This window comes from Symphalangus syndactylus, chromosome 5, assembly GCF_028878055.3.
Source record: "Symphalangus syndactylus isolate Jambi chromosome 5, NHGRI_mSymSyn1-v2.1_pri, whole genome shotgun sequence".
In the NCBI taxonomy this organism is placed as follows: domain Eukaryota; kingdom Metazoa; phylum Chordata; class Mammalia; order Primates; family Hylobatidae; genus Symphalangus; species Symphalangus syndactylus.
Window position 1 is genome coordinate 91,193,104 of NC_072427.2, and position 6,735 is coordinate 91,199,838.

Sequence of the window (6,735 nt, forward strand, 5' to 3'; positions counted from 1 at the left end):
TTGGATTTTGGTTTCTTTTATCAAACTCAGTTTTCCAAATGATAATACTTAATTATTTAAGAGGAGAACAGTGAGACAAATTAAAAATTTAGTTGGATTGCATTTGAACAACTTGAATTAATATATAAAACAGTAAAAGAGCCTTCAGCATTTCTTTTTTTTAATGGTGAAAAGATATACATATATTTAGAATTAGCCAGCTGGACTCAGTTTAGATGATCCCAATTCTGTTGGCAACATCCAAAGCGTCGTAATCAGGAGCCAGTGGAACAGATGCCTTCTTCTCTCCATCAGACTGAATCAGGGTGTTGACCTTGATCACGTCAATATCATAGAGCTTCTTCACAGCCTGTTTGATCTGGTGCTCGTTGGCTTTAACATCCACCGTGAACACAAGTGTGTTGTTGTCTCCTGTCTTGTTCATGGCCGACTCAGTGGTCAGCGGAAACTTGATGATAGCATAGTGGTCAAGCTTGATTCTCCTGGGGGTGCTTTTCCAAGGATATTTGGGCTGCCTCTGGAATCGCAGTGTCTTGGGCCACCGGAAGGTGGGGGACCTGTGGATCTTCTTTTTTTTTGTGACTGTGGACACCTTTCAACACTGCTTTCTTGGCCTTTAAAGCCTTTGCTTTGACTTCGGCTTTAGGAGGGGCAGGAACTTCCTTCTTCGCTTTGAGCACCGTCTTGTGAAAAGGGTCAGCATTTCTTAAACAACAAATAGGGCAACAATCTAGAAAGCATTTGGCAAAAAAAAAAAAAAATGAATATATATAATCACTAATTTGCAGGGACTGTGCTTCTGTGATGTCTAGTAGAATCCAGGCACTATGAAGGAAATGCGAATACATCTGTACTGGGTGGCTAGTAGTTCCATAAACAATTTTCACAGCTAATGTCGATTATTGTAGATCATCCGGCTAGTTCATTTTGACTATGCCTTTAGTCATCAATGTGATAGTTAAAATAATTAAATTATCTATTTAGAGACAAGGAAGGATAAACAAGACATTGCCTTTAGGGAAGAAAAGAATAAGTAGAAATGTGTTTTTATCCCTTTGAGTGATGCAGCATAAGAACTTTGGATTTGAGTGCACTCACAGGTCCACGGGGGAACAGTCGTTAGGTAGTAAGTGGTGTTCGCTGGAGAACGGAACAGCTTCCCGGGCTGGGAAAAAGATGCATCTAAAGCCCGTGAAGTGCATGGTCTCACTCTTTGCCGTTTTCATTAGGCAGCTTTGTTCTTTTAAAATACAAGATAAATGCATCTGCCTTAGAACAGTGTTCTCCTGTAATAGAATTTTTTTATTCTAAATCTTTAGCTGAAATGTCCAATTATTTAAAATAAGTAATAATTTACACCCACTCTTCCGCCATTGAGAACTTAAGGCACAATATCTTGGCTTCATCACTATTGCCGTTCGGAGCCGGATGCTCCTTCACGTGGGGCTGCCCAGTGCACCATAGGATGCTGCACAGAACCCCTGGCCTCTACCAGCTAGCTGCCAGTACATCCCCTTCCCCAGGTATGCCAAGCAAAAATGTCTCCAGATATTGCCAAATGTCCCCCAGGGAGCAAAATCATCCCTGGCTAAGAACTGCTGCTTCAGAGTGTGGGGACCGAGAGAGGGCAGGATGGACGGGGGTCATCCACACTTGTGATGCTGCTGGGCCTGGGAGCAACATGAGCTCCCAGCTTCCTCCAGCCCCTTCCCTGCAAGGGGGAGTGGCCCAGCTGAGGGGCTGGGATTTTCAGGGGCCTTATTTCAGTGAGCTGGGGTGGGCAGGAGTTTTATGTGCACATATATGTTGGGTATAGATCAGGAGTGCGACTGCTGTGCCAAGGGGCTGCGTATGCTCAACTTAAATAGATACTGCCAGATAGTTTCCAGAAGTGATTGACCAGTTTGCACTCTGAGTAGAGTAGCAAAATTGCGAGGGGATACTGAGCACTTCCAGGTCTTGGGGACCTGGCCAGCAGCTCGGACAGGCAGCCCCAATCTCTCAAGTCCGCATAAGAAATATGAGTGCCTTCTTTGGACATTACAGGCTCGTGGGACCCCCTCCTGTTTCATGAGGCCAATGGCTGGGCCTGCCTTTTCACTCAGAATTGAGAAATCATGCAACAGAGGAGCCTCTAGGTGGCACTGAGTTCTGAGGCTTAGAGGACTTGGGCCTTTCCTATCCATGCTGCGAGTTCATTGTGACCTGATGCTGGCCTGGTTGGCCAGCTGAGCCCTGCCCTGCACCTGGGCTCAGAAATGCTGTGGGAGGGGTCTCAGTGGGTGGTGAAAGACTCTTTCCTGACAAATGTGTGTGTGTGCGTGTATGTGTCAGTGTGGTGTGTGTGTGCGGTGTGTATGGCCTATGTGTGTTCATACATATGTGCTGTGTGGGTGTGTGGCATGCATGTGTGTGAGTACATGTGTGTTGTGTGGGTGTGTGGCATGCATGTGTGTGAGTACATGTGTGTTGTGTGGGTGTGTGGCATGCATGTGTGTGAGTACATGTGTGTTGTGTGGGTGTGTGGCATGCATGTGTGTGAGTACATGTGTGTTGTGTGGGTGTGTGGCATGCATGTGTGTGAGTACATGTGTGTTGTGTGGGTGTGTGGCATGCATGTGTGTGAGTACATGTGTGTTGTGTGGGTGTGTGGCATGCATGTGTGTGAGTACATGTGTGTTGTGTGGGTGTGTGGCATGCATGTGTGTGAGTACATGTGTGTTGTGTGGGTGTGTGGCATGCATGTGTGTGAGTACATGTGTGTTGTGTGGGTGTGTGGCATGCATGTGTGTGAGTACATGTGTGCTGTGTGGGTGTATGGCATGCATGTGTGTAAGTACATGTGTGTTGTGTGGGTGTGTGGCATGCATGTGTGTGAGTACATGTGTGTTGGGGATGGGTGGGGAGGGGAGGGCATGCTGAGCTCCTGAAAAAGTTTTGGTCCCTGCTGGAGATTAGGAAGTCAAGCAGAAATTTTTTAGAAGACAACAGGACACACACACACAAATTAATTTTTTCAAGTACAAAATTCAAAGCCACAAAAAGTGACTCAGTGTAAAAGCAAGTGACCCTTCCATCCTGCCACAGCCTCTATTTGTCCCTTTTCTGCAGTGAAGATAGTGTAAGCACAGTGAAACAGAATATATATAACATATCATCTCTCTCTATAATCACTATATAAAATTAATGTATACATATCAAATACAAATTTGTATATATTTGAATATATTATGTATATTATATATATATATCATTTTCTTTGGTATGTGGTGAGTGACAGGGTCTTATTTGGGCCCTCAGGAATGACGTTTGCTACCTGGGCTTCTGTTGGTCTGCAGGCCCTTATGCTACAGAGTAGGCAGTAGCAGTGGCAGGACAAGTGGGAGGACGGAGGTTCTGGCAGGAGAAGGTCCCTCACCCCCATACACACTTAGATGCACTGATGTGCATGCGTGCACACGTGCAAACACACACACACACACACACTCAATCCTTTGGTGTTTATTCTATGATTGGTTATTAACAGATTTGGGTGGATTCCTTAAAAGGAATTCCTTTATAGAGTTAGGAGTCTCTATTTAGAGCTCTGTGTACATGCAGGATGTGAGTTGAACAAGCTCTCCCAGGAGCACAGATCTGGAGTGTGTGTGTTTTAAAAGCTCGGCTGCTATTTTTGCGAACGATGCTGGGGAAAGTGATCTTTGCAGGGAAGGGCAAGGGAGAAACTCCTCCTCTACTCCACTTCTTTGTTGATCACAACACTGAAGTGTAGCTAGCAGCATCCCTTGTGCAGTTCTTGGAGGTATATCACATCTTTTTGGCTGTAACTTTAGAGGAGTCTTAGGTTTCTCCAGCATCTTCAGTTTTGACAGATGGGCTGACTGGAGTTCATTAAGAAATGTCTATGTGTGTTCAATTTGCTGGAAACACGTTGGTTCCATTTTCTTAAAATGGGACACGTAAGAGTATTTGAAGATGGTTCAGGTCTCTTCCCATCCACGGTGAGACCTCCTGCTGGGGGGCTGCACTCCCAGCCTTTCTCCAGCTTCTGTCACTGTCTCCAGTGAGACTGATACCGTTAAGGACCTCTCAGATGTGTGACTTTCAGATGTAGTGTTGGTTGAAGAGATGTCTGGGGGTCTCAGGAGCCCCTCGAACTCAGTGGTACATCAAAGCCAAGGGGGACCTGTTTCTGGTGGGATGGTGGTTGTATTTGAGGCCTGCAGAGCTGGGAGAGGGGCTTGACTGAGCTCTTCCACTTAAAAGCTTGAAGCTCTGGGAGACTCACTGACCCATCTTAAGCCACTCAGTCCTTTCCCTGACTATCATTTTATTAAAGTCTATCTCTCCCTTTAGATCTAGTAATATTTGCCTTATATATCTGGTGGTCCAGTGTTGGATGCATATATGTTTAGAATTGTTATATCTTCTTGCTGAATTGATCCCTTTATCATTATATAATGACCTTCTTTGTCTCTTTTTACTGTTTATGACTCAAAGTCTGTTTTATCGGATATGAGTATAGCTAATCCTGCTTGGTTTTGGGTTTCTGTTTGTGTGGGGTGTCTTTTTTCATCCCTTTACTTTAGGTCGATATGTATCTTTGGAGGTGAAATGAGTTTCATGTAAGCAGCATATAGTTGGATCATCTGAAAAATTCATTCAGTCAGTCTATGTCTTTTAAGTGGAGTGGTTAATACATTTTCCTGTCATTTTATTAATTGATATCTGATTGTTTTGTATATCCATTGTTCCTTTCTCTCTTATTTATGATTGTGGTTTGGTAATTTTCTGTAGTAGTAACATTTGAGTCTTTGCTCTTCCTTATTTGTGTGTTTGCTTTTCCAACGGGTTTTTATATTTTTGTGTATTTTAATTTTGGTAGATACTATCCTTTTGCTTCCAAATATGGGACTGCCTTAAGCATTTCTTGTAGGAATGGTCTAGTGGTGATGAATTCCTTTAGCTTTTGCTTGTCTGGGAAAGACTTTATTTCTCATTCATTTATAAAGAAAAACTTTACTGGGTATAGTATCATATCCTTGGACAGCAGTTTTCTTTTCTTTCAGCTCTATGAATATACTATTCCATTCTGTCCTGGCCTCTAAAGTTTCTGCTGAGAAATCCACTGTTAGTCTGACTGGGGTTCCCTCACAAGTGACTAGATGCTAAAGAAAAACTTCACTGGGTATAGTATCATATCCTCGGACAGCAGTTTTCTTTTCTTTCAGCTCTGTGAATATATTATTCCATTCTGTCCTGGCCTATAAAGTTTCTGCTGAGAAATCCACTGTTAGTCTGACTGAGGTTCCCTCATAAGTGACTAGATGCTTTCCTCTTGTGTTGAGAATTCTCTTTGTCTTTGATTTTTGACAGTTTGACTATAATGTGACATAGAAAAGACCTTTTTTTGCATTTTATTTGTTTGGGGGTCACTGAGATTCCTGTATCCAGATGTATACATCTCTTGCTAAACTTGGGAAGTTTTTCAGCTCTTATTTTGTTAAATAAGTTTTCTATTCTTTTAGTTTTCTCTTTACCTTCTGGGACACCAAAAATTAGAATATTTTGTCACTTTATAGTGTCTCATATGTCATGTAAGCTTTGTTCATTTTTTTTTTAAGATGGAGTTTTGCTCTGTCGCCGAGGCTGTAGTGCAGTGGCACGATCTCAGCTCACTGCAACCTCTGCCTCCCAGGTTCAAGCAATTCTCTGCCTCAGCCTCCTGAGTAGCTGGGATTAAAGATGCCCACCACCACGCCCAGCTAATTTTTTTCATATTTTTAGTAGAGACGGTGTTTCACCATCTTGACCAGGCTGATCTTGAACTCTTGACCTTGTGATCCACCCGCCCCGGCCTCCCAAAGTGCAGGGATTACAGGCATGAGCCACTGCACCTGGCCTAGCCTTGTTCATCTTTATTCTTTTTTTCTTATTTTTATCTGACTGGTTTATTTCAAAAGACCTCTCTTCAAGTTCTGAAATCCTTTTTCTGCTTGATCTAGTTTATTGTTGAAGCTTTCAAATGTATTTTATATTTTATTTAATGCATTCTTTGGTACTAGAATTTTTATTTGGTCCTTTTATTATGATACTCATTTCTTTGGTAATTTCTCATTCATATCCTGAATTATGTTTCTGATTTCTTTGTACTATTTTTCTGTATTCACTTGTATCTCACTCTACTTCTTTAATATCATTATTTTGAATTTCTTTCCCTGAGATTTCATAAGTTCTTTTTGATTTGGATCTGTTACTGGAGAATCATTGTGTTCCTTTGATGGTGTTATATTTCCTTGCTTTTTCATGTTTTTTTCTCCTCACATTGATATCTGCACATCTAGTGTAACAGTCACTTCTTCCAGTTTCTTGAATTTGCTTTCATGGGTGGGACTTTTTTCTGAAGATGTATCTGTAGTGTTGAGTAGGGCACTTTGGTTTCGATTGTGGGTACAGTAGCATAGTCTCTGTGTGATTTCTTTGGCCTAACAGTGTCAGTGGTGTTTGATTTCCTCAGTGGCTTAGGGTGTGGTTACTGGTGGAGGCTGTGGTCAAGTTTTGCTGGGGGCAAAGATGCCAGGTTGGCCTGTCCTCAGGTCCCAGTGGTAGCAGCAGTGTGCCAAGTGTGCCTGTCCTTCAGCTTCAGGGGTGTGTACGCTGGCGCCAGTGTTAGCAGGTAAAAGAGAGCTGATTTTTGGGACTCCAGGCAGCTTACTCAGATACCAGTAGTGGTGG

At 42.8% G+C, this 6,735-nt stretch overlaps 1 pseudogene; it reads right to left on the reverse strand.

Moving 5' to 3' along the window:
- Positions 1-211: 211 nt before the first annotated feature.
- Positions 212-1,202, reverse strand: LOC129481617 (large ribosomal subunit protein uL23-like; annotated as a pseudogene).
- Between the last annotated feature and the right edge of the window lie 5,533 nt (positions 1,203-6,735).